The following is a 19,069-nucleotide window of genomic DNA, read 5'->3' as shown; positions in this document are numbered from 1 at the left end:
CTTATTTTGTTTAGGCGAATCCCTCCTCAACAGACAGGATTCTGAAGATCCCACCTTCAAGATCACCATCATTTTCTAGTTTCAGAGTTATCTGCCAATGATAATGTTTTAGTCACATCATGTATGTCACATAGCCACAGTATATCACCTGTAGCAAAAAGAAAAAAATCTCCATCACCCAGAAACAACCATATATAAGTTTGTGATGAGAACCAGCAGATTACAAAAAGAGGTAATTGATGAAAAGATTGCCCGGTTTGTTTATGCAACAAACTCTCCTTTTCGTATGATTGAGAACCCACACTTCATTAACATAGTTCAGTCATTAAGACCAGGATACAGTCCACCCAACAGAGCAGATGTCGCAGGCAAATTGCTGGATAAAGTGTGTGAAAAAGAAATTGAGCAGTGTGCAAAAGGTGTAGAGGGTAAAATTGTTAACCTGAGTCTTGATGGGTGGAGCAATGTCCACAATGATTCTGTTGTATGTGCTTGTGTGACAACATAAGAAAATGTCTTCCTTACAGAAACAAATGATACATCAGGAAATGCACACACAGCAGAATACTTACAGTAAAAGCTATAACAAACTGAAAAAAATTCTAATGTCTAGTACGCAGCTTGGTCACAGACAATGCTGAAAATGTATCCAAGATGAGAAGAAATTACTTAGAAGAGAGTCCCAAGCTATTAACATACGGTTGCAGTGCTCATTTGATGCACCTCCTAGCCAAAGACTTCAGTGTTCCAGAAATAAAGGCTAATGTTGTTGAAATTGCAAATGTTTCCGTAAGAACCACTTCGCAGCAGCTGCTCTGAAAAAAAAGTGGGAGGAACCAAGCTAATTCTCCCACAAGACGTGCGATGGAACTCAAAGTAGTGGACTGTTTTGAGCACTATAGCAAGAACTGGCCTAATCTGATGACAGTTTGTGAACAAAATCGTGAAAAAATAGATGGCGCTGTCACAGCTAAAGTTCTCAGTATTGGGCTTCAGAGAAATGTTTACCACATGCTGAGTACCCAGAAGCCTATTTCTGTAGCCTTGAACAAAATGCAGGGAAATAGCTGTTTTACTCCTGACGCTGTTGAAATTTGGAAGGAATTGAGTGAGATCTTAAAAAGCAAAATATGCAATAACAGAGTTAAATTACAAGCATTAAAAAAAATGGGACAAGCACTATCTCCAGCTCATTTTCTTGCAAATATTCTCAATACTTGGTACCAGGGTCAAACCTTAACTGCTGAAGAGGAAGAGTTGGCTATGACATGGACGGCCAGCAATCATCCCTCCATAATGACAACTATAATAAACTTCAGAGATAAGGGTGAACCATTCAAGAAATATATGTTTGCTGATGTTTTAAAGAAAGTCACACCAGTGAACTGGTGGAAATCACTTAAGCACTTGGATTCAGAGACTGTTGAAGTGATAATCTCACTTTTAACAGTAGTAGCTTCTTCTGCTGGTGTAGAAAGAATATTTTCTTCCTTTGGACTAGTTCATTCCAAATTGAGAAATCGTCTGGGACCTGAAAAAGCAGGAAAGTGTTTTTCTTTTCCAGATTATGAACAAACAGGAAAAAGAAGGTAAAGACAACTGAGTTAGCTGCAGAAGCCAATATTTTAAGTTTCTCATGTTGACCTGGCTGATAGTTGATTTAATTTGTTTGGTTTTTTTAATATTTCATTTAACTATTTTAGTTAACAATTTTAACAAAAACAAACCTGATTTTAAAAAACTTGAATGTTTAACTAAATTCAAAAATTCATATGCTTGTTTTGTTAAAATATTATGTTTGCTGTTGAAGAAAAAAATCCAGAATACATAACGTTGTTGTTTTAGTTAAATAAAACAATTTAAATGTCTGTCTGGTGAAGTTCTCCTCCTAATACAGCATGGCAAGAAAATCCTCCAAATATTAATGATTAACCTGTTGAATTGGAGATAGTTCACCTCCCAATGACTTCATAAATATCTGCTTCAATTACCTTTGGTAAATGAAATAACCAAACAATCATTCATTTTCTGATATAGCTGTAAAACTAATCTGAAAAGTTTTCAAACTAAATCACTTTAAAAATGATAGTGTGAACCTTCTAAAAATGAAACCTACATCTATCTCTGAGTTGTGAAGAATATGTATTGTTATAACAACAAGAATGCACTTTTATGTAGAAATCTATGATTAAATGAAGTCTTCCTGACTAGTGATTTAAATCATGATTTAAATCAAATCCACCCTGCCAGCCAGTGCATGCTAGTGACCTCTACCTAGACACGTCCCTAGGCTTTGTTTGTTCTACTGACTGCATTAGCTGTCCCACTATGTGTGCTCACTAGCACTTACTGCCACATGATGGCTGGCTCTTGTATGAGTGTTGCTGGTGGAGTGAGGGGAGACTCTCCAGGCAGATTACAAACAAAACTGCCCTTGCCCTGATGTTTGAAAAAGATGCTGACATCATCTCACCAGCAGGCAATAGTCCATTAACAACCTCAGCTCCTGTCAAAGGGCATTCAATCAGGCTAATTGCTTACAAGCATTAACATCTAGTGCTGCGCTCCCCTTGCATACCTGGCCGTGCCAGACGTATTAAAGATATGTAAACATCATGGCAATCTCTTTCCTGAGGAATGATAAGCTGGATGATCTGGAAGTTCTTGCAGCGAATCAGCAAAGGGCAGCCAGTAACAGTTGTGGCCTGTTTCTCGATGGAGGAAATTTGGCTGTGAAGAATCTGAAAAGACAAAAACTGGTTATGCCAAGCAAAATGACATCTGTGGTAAGGAGAAACACTACACTGATTTCCCATGGCCTAAACAGTAGCAGTGACATTTCAGAGAGTCCTCACAACCCTCCTCATAGCTCTTTCCTCTTTTCTCCACTTCCAGGCACAAATGATAAGAGACTGACATGGCTCCTATCATAACCCAGAAGAAAGAGTTCTCTAATGCTTCAGGTATTCAAAGGGTGTTACAAACACTAACTAATTCATGATATCTAATTGCTTTCTTAAAATGTAAGTTAGTGGTTATAAAAGAGACACCTCTTTTGATCCAGCTTTAATGAGAAGTTAACAGCACCAGTGATACAAATTAAAAAAAAGAATCTAGGCCAAAACTTTGCCCCTCTCCATTGGCAAAAGCTCAAATATTAGATCTTATTTAATGATACTGAACAGTGAAGGTGAGGATTCGAGGGAAGAAGGACAGAATTTATGGTTAATGTCAAATGGGCAATAGAGTTAGTAACTAAACTATAGCTAGACACTCAGATAGTATAGTGAGGGAGGCATATCAGTACCTAGATAGATATAGATACATTAGATAGATTTGATAAAATAGACAGACAAATTGGGTGAGAGATAAAACAGGTAGATAGATACTAAATTACCTCTGTGGGGGGGAGGGGGAGAGAGTGAGAGAGAGAGAAATAACTGATACTGCTCAGACAGATATTGATAGCAGCATCTTTACCTTCATGCAAGAATACAAATTCAGAGTATCTCAGGATTTCTGCTCTATTCTTCCCCAAAGGATACCAGTAATTCTAGTTTGAAACAGTGTTCCCATTGTAATTACTGTAGAACAGAGGTTCTCAAACTGTGGTCTGCGGACCACCAGTGGTCCGTGTGCTCCATTCAGGTGTTCTGCGGACCGTTCCCTCTAAGGTGCACACCTAGGCGACCGCACATGAGAGAATGAAGGGCCACCCACCTAATTAGTGGAGCTGTGTGGGCATGGCTCCATTAATTAGGTGCCTGGACCCTGGAGAAGATGCATATGTAAGGTGAGGTGGTAGCCTTGTGGGGAATGGGGGTAGGTGGGAGGGGCAGTGGGGTGAGAAGAGGGGGTGGGGGGAATTTGGGATGTGCAGGGCTGCAGCAACCAGAGAAAGAGGTGACTTTCCCCAGCTCCAGGACTGCAGCTTCCGGGGAGAGAGATGGCCCTCCTTCCCAGCCTCAACTCTGTGGCTGCTGTGGTGGAGAGGAAGAGGGAGATACCCCCCCCCCCCCTTCTTCCCAGCCCCAGCTGCTGCAGCGGGGGAGAGAGGGCACATCCATCGCATTAGAAAGGTAAGACTACTGATATTAAAATATGAGTTGTGTGCTTTTATTTGTAGAACAAAAAACGTTAATTATTAAGGGGTTTTTTTATATAGCATTTTTATCCAAAGTGCTTTCAGTAGTTAGCTAACAGTACAAAACATTTGGAAAGATCATTAAGTGGTCGCTGAGACCCTCAGCAATTTTCAAGTAGTATGTGTAAAAAAAGTTTGAAAACCACTGCTGTAGAACACTTAATATTTTTATGAAGGTCCTTACATTTCTATTCCTGTGTTTCTAATCCCAATTCTCTTAAATTTATCTAGGTAATTAAGTTTTCAATCTAAAATTCAGATTCTGAATGACTAAAGGAATATATATTGTCTCAGTTATCAACTTTAAGCTACAGAGAGCCCTGTGGCACCTTTAAGACTAACAGATGTATTGGAGCATAAGCTTTCGTGGGTGAATGCCCACTTCGTCGGATGCATTCACCCACGAAAGCTTATGCTCCAATACATCTGTTAGTCTTAAAGGTGCCACAGGGCTCTCTGTGCTTTTTACAGATCCAGACTAACACAGCTACCCCTCTGATACTTAACTTTAAGCTAATTATTTTACAAATATTAATAGGTACAATGCCATAGGTTTACATAATATTTTACTATGTAAACTATTTTTATTTTAAAATAAGATAAGATCACCACTACAAGAAGCTTATGTAAAAAAATTAGGTCTAATACATAATCATACCCAAGTTTCTTTACGAGTTTCAGACACATTTCCCACAAAAATAACATGAGTAGCTGTTAAATACAGAGTCCCCAGTGCAGCTTTCCTGGAAGATATACGATCAATTAAGCGGACATTTTCCACCTAAACAAAGAGATGACATATAAAGAAAGAAAGTTAAATTAAGACATGAAAGTCTGATTTTACTGTAGAGCAATCCCATTACCTATATTTGTACCCATGACAACAAAGTGAATCAAAAATAGTTTTATATGCTAAGACATATACCACATTTTACCATGTAAACAAAGAAGAACACTAACTGAATTATAGAGGTTGTTCCATTTATAGAATTCATTTTAATTGTTTATAAGACTGAAAATATTTTGAAGAAAATAAATGACTGCATGAGTGAAATATACAAATATTACATTATACCTTGTACTCAGGTCCTGCCTACCGATTTCATTCAAGGAAATGATCTTTTTATACCATTGTATTTATTTTCTTTAAAAATAAAGCAAAAAGTACATCTGGACTCATATTCTGTCATCAATGCATGCAGCTCCCATTGACCTCAGTGGAAGCCATATGTGCATTCCACTTCCTGTTTTCAGTAATACACATGCAACCCTGTTCAATTGACAGGATGAGTGACTTTAATCTGGAATTTGGGGCAGCTGAAATTAGGGATGTGAATTTGACCCTAAGGATCTTGTTTTGCTTTGCTATGGTGTGGCAGCAGAGAATACAGTTTGTTCCCCACCAAAATCCCACCAGGTAACCATAGCACTACTGTTCTTAGACTAGTACAGAATGACTACAAGGGGAATAATATTGAAAACAAGCAAACTCAACATTAGCATAGCCAAACTACATGTAAATTATGAGGGAAGCTAGCCTCAGCATGGAAAAACTAGTTTAAACACAGAAAAGCACAGTTTAAACCAGTTTGTAACCAGAAAATGTTAAGATAAATACACTCCACAATTCAAAAGTATGACAAGATGTTCCCCAACACCTCCAAAACCAAGTTAATTTGATGCTGTACAAAATGACTGTTTATACATGGGGGCGGGGGGGTGGGTGACAGGAATTTTGGTATTAATAAAATAATAAACCCCACGATTATGAATGAGCTGCTAAAGAACATATTATGTGTGCATGACATTATCAGTGACCTTCAGCAGACAGCGCTCTTAGGCACTGTGAGAATTTTAAGGAACGTCAAAGGAGACTGAGTCCATTTGACCACCTAAAATGTAGAAATTCTGTGGGTTTAACAAAACTGACTACTAAAACCTATAGAATCGGTTCATGATCAGGATTCTCACCAGATTTGCCTATTACTTTGGGGTACACTCATTTATTAGGGTTACTCTTCTGGGGGGGTGTCTGTAATTCTCTCAATGTACTGCTCATGTCACTTGTGTTCTCATGGAGCTCTACTTCTGCTGCAAGTTCCCTCCCAATGGGGCTATCCTGCAGGACCTAGGTTCCCCAGGGCTGGGTTCTTCCAGCCCCAGAATCAGAGGAACACACATATTAACAGAGTGTGTCTGAGAGGACCGGGTTAATCAGCAGTCCCAAGCTGACCCCTTATATGCCACTGGACTCAGCAGACTGGGTCAAGCAGCACCTCCAAGCTGTCACCCTCATGTGTCCCTGGTTCAGCACATCCCTATCCCCACTTTAATATTACAATTGTTCTGGTAGTAACCCACTTGATGAGCAAACCCCATGGGATTTTTGGGCGCTGCAGGGATCTTTTAGCTTAGGCACAGGCACCAACTTTCCTTGACACCGGTGGGTGCTCGTGTCCCGAAAAGCTGTTTCGTGGCGCAAGCATTGGGAGGGAGGAGAAGCAGGACGCGGGGGCGTGCTCAGGGGAGGAGGCGGAGGTGGGGGGGGTGAGTCGGGGAGCTGCCGGTGGGTGCTCCAGCCTCGGAGCACCCACGGAGTCAGCGCCTATGAGCTTAGGTACGAGGAGCGTTGCTGCAGAGCGAATGAGGAAACCAAAAAACACCCACGAGGGGGAAGGAGAGAGAGAAGCAACCAGCTTAACCATGGAAGTTATTTATTGCTAGGTAATAACCATAGGGGGCCTATAGTGGGGTGGTTACCCTGCTCCTGCCTGAGGGGCTTAAAACAGCCAGGGAGCAGGGCTGGGGCAAAGGAAAAGCTACAAGGCTGATTGGGGAAGCAGCCGCAGCTGGGCCACGCCCCAATCAGGCCTCAGCTGGCCTGTAGAAAGAGGCTGGGAGCCAGGAGCTCAGCAGTCTCTCTCTGCGTTCAGAGGGAGAAGGGCTTGGCTGCAGGGAGCTAAGACAGAGTACCAGAGTGGAGCAGGGCTGGGGAAAGGCTGAGGAGCTAGGGAGCTCCAGCCTGGAAAGCCCCAGGCTGTGGCCTAGTATTAGGCCAAGGGGTACTGGGGGTTGCAGAGGGCAACCCAGGTGTAGGCCAAGGCAGCAGGTCCAAACCCAACCTTGCCTGTGATGAGTGGCCTATACTGCAGTCAGCCCCAGGGAGCGGGGGTTAGTTGGTGACTGGCAGTGGCCTTATTCTGAGGCGAGGTAGGGATAGTGGGTGGGGGTTCCCCAGGGAGGGGAGACCCTAGTACTGAGGGGTGTACTGCCAGGGGGCAGCACCCCAGATACAAGGGCACCGGGGTCCGGGAGGGACATGGGGGCCAGAGGACAGGCGGACCACTGGCCTGCAGAGGGCGCTCTGACAGCCAGATCGAGCTAATTCCCAGAGTCACCAGCAGGAGGTGCCGCAGGGGTGAGTCTGCTCCTCTACAGGGCCAAACAAACAAGAAATTATAATATTAGTCAGGAGAAGATAAAGTCCCAATGGAACTGATGCAGATTTTGGATCCAGGCATCAGAACACTTGAGCATGGGTAGGGGGGTTTTGTAGAGAAACAACAATGGTTCAAGGAAGAACACTAGATTTGTTTCTGTGTAAACTGATGGCTCAAGGGAGTATTCCAAAGTTGTTTTGTTCAAGCTAGACAATGGGAACTGATCATTCCTGGCTATGGGTGGTGTTCCTCCCCTGTGGCGATCGGGGGAGGTCCTGGACAATTGGAAAAAGGCAAATATAAGTGCCCATCTTTAAAAAAGGGAAGGAGAACCCGGGGAACTACAGACTGGTCAGCCTCACCTCAGTCCCTGCAAAAATCATGGAGCAGGTCCTCAAGGAATCCATTTTGAAGCACGTGGAGGAGAGGAAGGTGATCAGGAACAGTCAACATGGATTCACCAAGCATAAGTCATCCCTGACCAACCTGATTGCCTTCTATGATGAGATAACTGGCTCTGTGGATATGGGGAAAGCAGTGGACGTGATATATCTTGACTTTAGCAAAGCCTCTGATATGGTCTCCCACAGTATTCTTGCCAGCAAGTTAAAGTAGTATGGATTGGATGAATGGACTATAAGGTGGATAGAAAGCTGGCAAGATTGTTGGGCTCAACAGATAGTGATCAATGGGTCTGTCTAGTTGGCAGCCGGTATCAAGAGAAATGCCCCAGGGATTGGTCCTGGGGCCAGTTTTGTTCAACATCTTTATTAATGATCTGGATGATGGGATGGATTGCACCCTCAGCAAGGTCACAGATGACACTAAACTGGGAAGAGAGGTAGATATGTTGGAGGGTAGGGATAGGGTCCAGAGTGACCTAGACAAATTGGAGGATTGGGCCAAAAGAAATCTGATGAAGTTCAACAAGGACAAGTGCAGAGTCCTGCACTTAGGATGGAAGAATCCCATGCACTGCTACAGGCTGGGGACCGACTGGCTAAGCAGCAGTTCTGCAGAACAGGACCTGGGGATTACAGTGGATGAGAAACTGGATATAACTCAGCAGTGTGCCCTTGTTGCCAAGAAGGCTTACATCATATTGGGCTGCATTAGTATGAGCATTGCCAGCAGACCAAGGGAAGTGATTATTCCCCTCTATTTGGCACTGGTGAGGCCACATCTGGAGTATTGCATCCAGTTTTGGGGCCCCCCTACAGAAAGGATGTGGACAAATTGGAGAGAGTCCAGCAGAGGGCAACAAAAATGATCAGGGGGCTGGGGCACATGACTTACAAGGAGAGGCTGAGGGAACTGGGCTTGTTTAGTTTGCAGAAGAGTGAGGAGGGATTTGATAGAGCCTTCAACTACCGAAAGGAGGGTTCCATAAAGGATGGAACTAGGCTGTTCTCAGTGGTGGTAGATGACAGAACAAGGAGCAATGGTCTCAAGTTGCAACGGGGGAGGTCTAGGTTGGATATTAGGAAAAACTATTTCACTAGGAGGAAGCACTGGAATGGGTTACCTAGGGAGGTGGTGGAATCCAGGGGTTAAAGTAAGTTGATATGAGCCAGTACGGCATACCGCTAAAAAGAGGCCGCCACTACCAGCCCATACCCAGCTGACTTTAAAGCGCTGCTGCGGCAGCACTTTAAGGACCCTGCTTAAAGCGCTGCCACAGCAATGCTTTAATGTTGCTGCCACTGTCGGTGGCCCTGCCCCTTCCACCTGAGGCCCCACCCCTTCTGGGGGCCGAAGCTGGCCCCCGTACCGGTAAGTCTTCGGCTTTACTTTCACCCTGGTGGAATCTCCATCCTTAGAGGTTTTTAAGGCCTGGCTTGACAAAGCCCTGGCTGGGATGATTTAGTTGGTGTTGGCCTGCTCTGAGCAGGGGGTTGGACTAGATGACCTCCTGAGGTCTCTTCCAACCCTAATCTTCCATGATTCCTTGAAGGGAGCTCACAATGCAATTAGAGAGCTTCGCTATTTTGGATATCAATAAAGGATTTATTACTAGAATTGGTCTGATAACTACTGAGCTGGGAGTGTGCAGGAGTGGGTTCATTAACATCTGGAGCAGATTCTCCATCATGCAGTGCTTTTCTGGTCCCAGAGTTTGTGCGATTCTTGCCTTGGAATCTCTGTTCTCCATTCTGTATGCTAATGGAGATACCTCCTTGTCCCATCTTCGATGCAAATGAGGCTAGGGGAGTTTCCTTAATCCTGTCACCCTTATCCCAGGGGTTTAGGTGCGTCTCCCACGGCCTTTTCATTGCTTTTGTAATCTTTCTTCTGACTGGTTTTGGTTCAAGCAGACGCAGGGGGCGGGGGAGAGGTCTTTCATGAGTCAGACAGACTGGGTACTGTGCCCTGGTTCCCCAAGAACACAGAGCAGCTAGGTAACAGAATTTATTGATGACTCATGAAAATAATTTTAGATAGTAGCTTTCCCCTTTGTATAATTAAAGATTTTTTTATGTTGTGAAAGGTTTTTATTTAAAACAAAACAAACAAAGGAACCATCTCCATAGTGTAATACTGAGGGATAATAATAATAAATAGACCTTACATGCTTAAGGAGCTTGTTGCTTGAGCTCTGTTCTGGAGCTATTACTTTGTATTAATCATCCTACAAAGCATACCTTTCCTAGTATAGTCATGCACAACTCTGTACAGTCTCAGTAACAGAAATACTTCTTTCCTTCAGCAGTGTCTAATCCTGTTTACATGCTTGCTTTGATTCTTCACTCACTTTCCACTCCTTGCATGCCAGCACTGACATGGGCAAGATTTAGGGCCAAAACCACACCAGTCATCCCACTGAAATCAATGGGACTATTTGTGTGTCTTAGGATATGTCTACATGGCAAAAAAACAAACAAATGCAGCCCAGGAAGGAAGGTGGGTTTTAGAGCCTGAGCCCAGACATCTACATGGCTATTTTTGGCATTGTGGCATGAGCCTGAATCTTTAAACCCAGGCTGTGAGACTCACTGTGGTGGGTATTTTCCATGTAGACATACCCTTAGATTAGCTGGATTTGACCTTATTTGTTTTCTTGCATACCCCCATGTAAACACTATGGACCTACAGATGCAAACTTCAGGTGAATTGCTAGGAATTAAGTCAAAACAGAATAATTTCATCACCTGAGAATCACATGCACGTAATATGCAGATTGAATGCATTGTTCCACTTTATAAAATACGAAAGAGAAATCAGTGATTTTACACAGAAGCCCTCAAAACCACCCTTTGCCCGTTTGGTAGAAAAATTCTTAAATCATAAAACCAAGTATGCTCCCACAAGGCCAGTTACAATCTGTTTTAAACAAAAATAAAACTGCTAGAAAGCCTGGATGAAGTCTTTTCCCAGGATCATCTACTTCAAAGGTCACATACTGGGGAAAGGAGGAATGGAAGAAACACGGCACAACCCCAGTAAACATTTAGTATCAAGTAAAAGAGGAGATCCCATGAAAAAAAACTAAATGTCATACAAAACAGTGATTGAGATATAAAGTATTTTTAAGCTGCCATTCTAAAAAGAGCCATGTGATGGGGTGAGTGTACCCCATCCAGTGCAGAGTGAATGCACCCCATGAATAAGTTCAATGGACCACCCTTGGCCTCTGAAGCTCTATTCCCTAGCCCTAGGCTGGCGGCTGTGTAGATTTTATCTGAAAGATCCACCTGCACTTCTCCTGTCTACATCATCATTTCTCAAACTTTATGCAAGAGAAGTGGATTTCACCCTGTAAGACCTAGCAGCCAGAGTCAACAGAGTCACCCTGGCTCTCAGGGTTGTAAGGCCTCACGGCCAGTCAATAGGGTTGCCCCTTCTCTCAGAGCTGAGTGGCCCAGCAGCCAGTTGGGGAAGTGGGCCACCACCACCTAGGGATGGGGGACAGCCAGGGTACGGGGACCTGGGCCCTCACTGCTCCACCAGGTCCCAGCCCAGAGCCCTATCAGTAGCAAGGATCTCTGCCACTGAGTTAGCAGGGATCCAGACTGAAACATGCTGATTGCCACCTCCCCCAGGGCTACTTCCTATCTTGTCCCTAGGGTTACCATACGTCCGGGTTTCCCCGGACATGTCCGGCTTTTGGGTCTTTAAATAGCCGTCCGGGGGGAATTTGTAAAAAGCTAAAAATGTCTGGGCTTTCCCCCCGGACAGCTATTTAAAGACCCAAAAACGGCTGACAGGGCAGCCGCGCTGGCGGAAAGCGGTACCGGGCGCAACATGGAGCGGCCACGAGAGGTGGGTGCGGGCGGCCCGGCTCCCCCTGCCTGGGGCTCCCCTCGCCGGGCGCGGGCTCCTCTGCAGCACTGCCTGCCGTGGGGCTGGGGCTCTCCCGGGGCTCTGCCCTGCACGTGCCCAGCACCCCCGGGGCTGCTCCTGCCTCCCCGGGCTGGCCCCAGATCCCCTCCCCCGGGGGTTTGGGGTCCTGCTGCGGCTTGCGCCCCTCTGCCTCCTCCGCGGGGCAGGCAGCCCCAGGGGGTTGAGGCTGTGCCACTCCTTCCCCAGCTTCCCCCTCCAGCAGCCCCCGCACCGCCCTGCCAGGCCTGTTCATCCCTCGGCGCCACCGAGTCCTGCCCTGCCTCAAGCAACCCGCCCCTACCGTGGGGCAGCCCAGCCCTGGGGAACTGGGGGAGCCGTAGCAAAGCCCCGCCCGGAGCTGGTGCAGGAGACGAGCAGGGCTCTCAGCCCAGGCTCCGGCATCAGCCTGCAGCGGGGAGCGGAGCCACCCCCCGCCGGCTCGGCTCAGCCCGGCCCCGCTCTTAAAGGGACATGGACCCGGGCTCGGCCCGGGGAACGTGGGGGTGTCACCTCACCCACCGCCTGGGGGGTCCGGCGAGGGGGGTGCTTGGCACCATAGCTCCCCTCGCAACCCCCATAGGCAGCTTCTCTGCAGGCAAAGCTTGGACTATAGAAAGCATATGGGAGGAGAGCCTGCGATCCAGGGCTTCAGGAGCTGCAGCTGAGGCAGTGAGGAACAGCCCGGAGCCACCGGGGTCAGAGCCTCTTGGCCAGCTGCCGGAGGGAGCCGCTCAGCCGGGGGTCCGGACTGGGCCGCGCCTCCTCGCGCCCCCCCCCCCCGCCGCCGCCGCTGCCCCCACCCCAGCTTACCTGCTGCCTGCCTGTTTCAGGCTTCCCGCAAACATTTGATTCGCGGGAAGCAGGGGAGGGGGAGGAGCAGGGGGGCAGAGCGTTCAGGGGTGGGGGCGGAGTTGGGGCAGGGACTTTGGGGAAGGGGCGGAGTTGGGGCGGGGAAGGGGCGGAGTTGGGGCGGGGCCAGGGCCCCTTGGAGTGTCCTCTTTTTCCAGGACTGCAATATGGTAACCCTACTTGTCCCTTGTAGTTGAGCAACGGGCATCTCTGGGGTTTCCAGTCCAGATGGCTACCAGCGACCCCGGGTTCTCGTAGACCTCTGCCGCTGTCTGGGTCTCCGCCTAGGCTTCCACATCCTTGGCTCCTGCTGTCAGAGTCTCTGGTACTTCCCAGGCTGGAGCCTACAGTGAGCATCCTTCTTCCTCAGCTGTCAGCCCTGACTGAGTTGATCTGCTCCCTTTTATACTATAGCTACACTTGGAGCATGCCCAGTAGGATCCAGGGGTGTGTGGCTTCCTCAGCCCACAATGCTGAGTTAACCCTTACCTGTCCAGTGAGGAGTGAGTGCACCCCATTACAATTTGTCAGTTTGACCGTGTGCTTGATTGCTTGCTTGCTTGTTTGAAAAGTGTGAATTGGGAGTGCTTTGTTCCAGGTGGGCCTTGAGTGGGCCTGACTGGTATATAAGGGCAGTCAGCAGCGAACCAGCTGAGCGGCGAACAGAGGGAGTTTGCCTGGGGAGAGCGCACTGAGGCTTTCATCTGTGGGTTTCTCTGACTAGATACTGCATCAGCTGAGGAAGCTCTTAAGAGGAAGGTGATATGGAAGGTGAGCGATCAGCTGTTGTAACCTGCACAGGTTGTGCCATGTTTGTCTTTCTTCCACAGGACAGAAGCGACTTTGTCTGTACAAAGTGCAAGCTGGTCTCCATATTGGAAGAGAAGGTTCGAGGTCTGGAGAAACGAGTATCGACTCTGCGTTGCATAAGGGAAAATGAAGATTTCCTGGACAGACGTCAGGAGATGCTTCTACGGCCACAATGTTCTGAAGATTCAGAGCAGGCGCAGCAGGGACAGAAGGATGGTGAAGAAGTTTGGCAGCATGTGACCTCCAGAAGGAGAAAGAGGAGCGTCCATGTACCAGCAATGGAGATACAGGTGAGCAATCGTTTCCATGTTCTCTCTACAGGTACTAATGCGGAGAGTGGACTAGATGACACATCTGAAGGAAGGGAGCAAAAGGAGACTCCACCGATTGGAAGGCAAAAGATGCACTGTCCTAGGGATGAGGGTTCCACAACCACCACTCCCAAGAGGAGGAGGAGGTGGTCGGGGGACTCCCTCCTCAGGGGGACTGAGTCATCTATCTGCCGCCCCGACCGGGAAAACCGAGAGGTCTGCTGCTTGCCAGGAGCTAGGATACACGATGTGACGGAGAGACTGCCGAGACTCATCAAGCCCTCGGATTGCTACCCCTTCCTGCCTCTCCACGTGGGAACCAATGATACTGCCAAGAATGACTTTGAGCGGATCACTGCAGACTACGTGGCTCTGGGAAGAAGAATAAAGGAGTTTGAGGCGCAAGTGGTGTTCTCGTCCATCCTCCCTGTGCAAGGAAAAGGCCTAGGTAGAGCCCGTCGAATCGTGGAAGTCAACGAATGGCTACGCAGGTGGTGTCGGAGAGAAGGCTTTGGATTCTTCGACCATGGGATGGTGTTCCAAGAAGGAGGAGTGCTAAGCAGAGATGGGCTCCACCTAACGAAGAGAGGGAAGAGCACCTTCACAAGCAGGCTGGCTAACCTAGTGAGGAGGGCTTTAAACTAGGTTCACCGGGGGAAGGAGACCAAAGCCCTGAGGTAAGTGGGGAAATGGGATCCTGGGAGGAAGCAAGAGCAGGAGAGCGCAAGAGGGGAGGACTCCTGTCTCATACTGAGAAAGAGGAATGATCAATGAGTTATCTTAAGTGCCTATACACAAATGCAAGAAGCCTGGGAAACAAGCAGGGAGAACTGGAAGTCCTGGCACAGTGAGCAACAAGGGTGATGTCGTGGTCGGAGTCTGCAATAGACCACCAGACCAGGGGGATGAGGTGGACGAGGCGTTCTTCCAGCAACTAACAGAAGTTGCTAGATCGCAGGCCCTGGTTCTCATGGGAGACTTTAATGACCCTGATATCTGCTGGGAGAGCAATACAGCGGTGCACATAAAATCCAGGAAGTTTTTGGAAAGTGTAGGGGACAATTTCCTGGTGCAAGTGCTGGAGGAACCAACTAGGGGCAGAGCTTTTCTTGACCTGCTGCTCACAAAGGGAAGAATTAGTAGGGGAAGCAAAAGTGGATGGGAACCTGGGAGGCAGTGACCATGAGATGGTAGAGTTCAGGATCCTGACACAAGGAAGAAAGGAGAGCAGCAGAATACGGACCCTGGACTTCAGAAAAGCAGACTTTGACTCCCTCAGGGAACAGATGGGCAGGATCCCCTGGGAGAATAACATGAAGGGCAAAGGGGTCCAGGAGAGCTGGCTGTATTTTAAAGAATCCTTATTGTGGTTGCAGGAACAAACCATCCCGACGTGTAGAAAGAATAGTAAATATAGCAGGCGACCAACTTGGCTTAACAGTGAAATCCTTGCTGACCTTAAACGCAAAAAAGAAGCTTACAAGAAGTGGAAGATTGAACAAATGACCAGGGAGGAGTATAAAAATATCGCTCAGGCATGCAAGAGTGAAATCAGGAAGGCCAAATCGCACTTGGAGTTGCAGCTAGCAAGAGATGTTAAGAGTAACAAGAAGGGTTTCTTCAGGTATGTTAGCAACAAGAAGAAAGTCAAGGAAAGTGTGGGCCCCTTACTGAATGAGGGAGGCAACCTAGTGACAGGATGTGGAAAAAGCTAATGTACTCAATGCTTTTTTTGCCTCTGTCTTCACAAACAAGGTCAGCTCTCAGACTGCTGGACTGGGCAGCACAGTATGGGAAGGAGGTGACCAGCCCTCCATGGAGAAAGAAGTGGTTCGGGACTATTTAGAAAAACTGGATGAGCACAAATCCATGGGGCCGGATGCGCTGCATCCGAGGGTGCTAAAGGAGTTGGCGGATGTGATTACGGAGTCATTGGCCATCATCTTTGAAAACTCATGGCGATCGGGGGAGGTCCCGGATGACTGGAAAAAGGCTAATGTAGTGCCCATCTTTAAAAAAGGGAAGAAGGAGGATCCGGGGAACTACAGGCCAGTCAGCCTCACCTCAGTCCCTGGAAAAATCATGGAGCAGGTCCTCAAGGAATCAATTATGAAACACTTAGAGGAGAGGAAAGTGATCAGGAACAGTCAGCATGGATTCAACAAGGGGACGTCATGCCTGACTAACCTAATTGCCTTCTATGAGGAGATAACTGGCTCTGTGGATGAGGGGAAAGCAGTGGATGTGTTATTCCTTGACTTTAGCAAAGCTTTTGATACGGTCTCCCATAGTATTCTTGCCACCAAGTTAAAGAAGTATGGGCTGGATGAATGGACTGTAAGGTGGATAGAAAGCTGGCTAGATCGTCGGGCTCAACGGGTAGTGATCAATGGCTCCATGTCTAGTTGGCAGCCGGATTCAAGTGGAGTGCCCCAAGGGTCGGTCCTGGGGCCGGTTTTGTTTAATATCTTTATTAATGATCTGGAGGATGGTGTGGACTGCACTCTCAGCAAGTTTGCAGATGACACTAAACTGGGAGGCGTGGTAGATACGCTGGAGGGTAGGGATAGGATACAGAGGGACCTAGACAAATTGGAGGATTGGGCCAAAAGAAACCTGATGAGGTTCAACAAGGACAAGTGCAGAGTCCTGCACTTAGGACGGAAGAATCCTATGCACTGCTACAGACTAGGGACCGAATGGCTAGGTAGCAGTTCCGCAGAAAAGGACCTAGGGGTCACAGTGGACGAGAAGCTGGATATGAGTCAACAGTGTGCTCTTGTTGCCAAGAAGGCTAATGGCATTTTGGGCTGTATAAGTAGGGTCATTGCCAGCAGATCGAGGGACGTGATCGTTCCCCTTTATGCGACATTGGTGAGGCCTCATCTGGAGTACTGTGTCCAGTTTTGGGCCCCACACTACAAGAAGGATGTGGAAATATTGGAAAGAGTCCAGCGGAGGGCAACAAAAATGATTAGGGGTCTGGAGCACATGACTTATGAGGAGAGGCTGAGGGAACTGGGATTGTTTAGTCTCTAGAAGAGAAGAATGAGGGGGGATTTGATAGCTGCTTTCAACTATCTGAGGGGGGGTTCCAAAGAGGATGGAGCTCGGCTGTTCTCAGTGGTGGCAGATGACAGAACAAGGAGCAATGGCCTCAAGTTGCAGTGGGGGAGGTCTAGGTTGGATATTAGGAAACACTATTTCACTAGGAGGGTGGTGAAGCACTGGAATGCTTTACCTAGGGAGGTGGTGGAATCTCCTTCCTTGGAGGTTTTTAAGGCCCGGCTTGACAAAGCCCTGGCTGGGATGATTTAGTTGGGAATTGGTCCTGCTTTGAGCAGGGGGTTGGACTAGATGACCTCCTGAGGTCCCTTCCAACCCTGATATTCTATGATTCTATGATTCTATAAGCCAACAAATAAACCAAACAGAAACAAATTAGGCTTGTCCAAACAAAAGCAGGTACCTAAGGTACAGTCTGGCAAATGGGAAGTGTACTCTAAGACATGACAATGCTAAAGACCTATATATGTATATTAAATATATACCCACACAAAAAATAAGATATAAACTAAGGGGAAGAGTTGCAAATAGGCCACTGTGGTAAGATATGCCTCATTAAAATGAGCATACTGTCCAAAATATTATAAACTCCCAGTATCCTACATGGGAACACACCCAAATCAGGCTTTTCAGAGTGAATGGGTGTGGATCGGAACAAACTAGAATTATTTCTTGTCAAGCTACTCAAACAAAAAAAAGAGGGAATATTTGAGAGAGGTGGGGGACTAGTGTCTTTAATCAGTGTTTACTCAGTACTTACTATCAGTGATTTAAATAAAAGTTAACTGAGTGAAGAAAGTTACAGTTAGGGAGTACCTCAGGATCTGGCTCAATAAAAATTGCCATGATTCACTGATTAGTCTTGGTGAGTTCTTAGATGACCTATGTCAAGCTCTGGTTACACTGACAGAAAGCTAAACCACTTCTGAAAACAGATTTACTAATAAACTAGCCCTCTGGGAACTATTTTTGTTCATCTAGCACTATTTCCAGAGGCAATTTGAACTGTGCTAAATCAGGGTCATGCTGAACTCTAAACTCTATCACAGGACTCAAACACAGTGCTGGAACAACACTATTGTAATTCTGTTATGCAGATGCAAACGACACTACCCAGTTTTAAACCCACACAGTTTGAAACTGGTAGCACGGATAGAGCTTTATGGTTACCACCTCTTAAAGGAAATATTGCACATTTGCATTGTTTGGACTTGTTCCTATAATCCCCTTTCCAATCCATATGCTTATTTGGAATTCAGAACTGCATATAAGCACATTCTCTGACATGGCTCCCTTTATTATTCTCTATTAATTGTAGGATTGTGATGAGCGTAGGGCTGGAATAGCGGTTGTGGGGTGGCCAGGCATTTGTGCTGAAGCTCTATTCCCTAGCCCCAGGCTGGTGGCCGTGTGGATTTTATCCAAAAGATTCTCCTGCCTACATCACCATTTTTCAAACTTTATGCAAGAGAAGTGGATTTCACCCTTAGACAGAAAGATGCAGCAGCAAGTTTTGATTTCATTAAGTTGCTCAAAGGACTCAGAACACACGGTCTCTTCCTTTCCACACTTCTCATCCTGAGGAGAAAGCCAAGCCAAATAGTATCTTGTAAATGGTCTAGAGGAGAAGAGAGTACGGTAGTGTACCCAGTAGGGGAGCATACAGTATCTCAGTGTTACATAAGATGGAAAATTGAGGTTTCCTATATAAAAATCTGCAACATGTTGGAAATTAATAATTTAGGGCAAAATAAAAAAATTAATATCAAATTCACTACTGAAGGGAAACTAATAATTACTTGATTTATTTTCCTATTTAATTTACCTAAAACCATTCAATTTTTTCCTGTGAAGATGCCACATAATCTATATTCTGCTCCACTGGAATGCCACAGAATCTGGGAGTTTTGGTCAAGCTGTCTACGGAACTTGCAGGGGCCTTGCCCAACATAAGCCACACATGAGGGAGCTAGATCTGAAATGGCCAGTAATGGACAAAAGATAGCTAAGCCAACCTGTGAAATATAGTGAAGAGCTAGGTGTGCTCACAAGGAAAAGAGGAGAGAGAGGGAAAGAGCACGTAATCTGTCTCCAGGGTCGTGCCAGCCTCTGCACCTAAATACAACTTC

The 19,069-nt window shown here is 46.4% G+C and overlaps 1 protein-coding gene across 1 annotated transcript in view; it reads right to left on the bottom strand.

Annotated features, from left to right (window-relative positions):
• The window catches only part of MTMR7 (myotubularin related protein 7), a 59,983-nt gene extending 55,064 nt beyond the window's left edge, over nt 1-4,919 (bottom strand). The window contains exons 1-2 of the mRNA XM_065404955.1: nt 4,803-4,919; nt 2,579-2,741 (exon numbers count right to left, since the gene is read on the bottom strand). The gene's annotated coding sequence lies outside the window, so the exon portion shown is untranslated. The remainder of the gene's footprint in view (nt 1-2,578; nt 2,742-4,802) is intronic.
• Nucleotides 4,920-19,069: the final 14,150 nt, after the last annotated feature.

This window comes from Emys orbicularis, chromosome 5, assembly GCF_028017835.1.
Source record: "Emys orbicularis isolate rEmyOrb1 chromosome 5, rEmyOrb1.hap1, whole genome shotgun sequence".
In the NCBI taxonomy this organism is placed as follows: Eukaryota; Metazoa; Chordata; order Testudines; family Emydidae; genus Emys; species Emys orbicularis.
The sequence above is the reverse complement of the archived record's forward strand: the minus strand, read 5'-3'. Positions and strand labels throughout refer to the sequence as shown.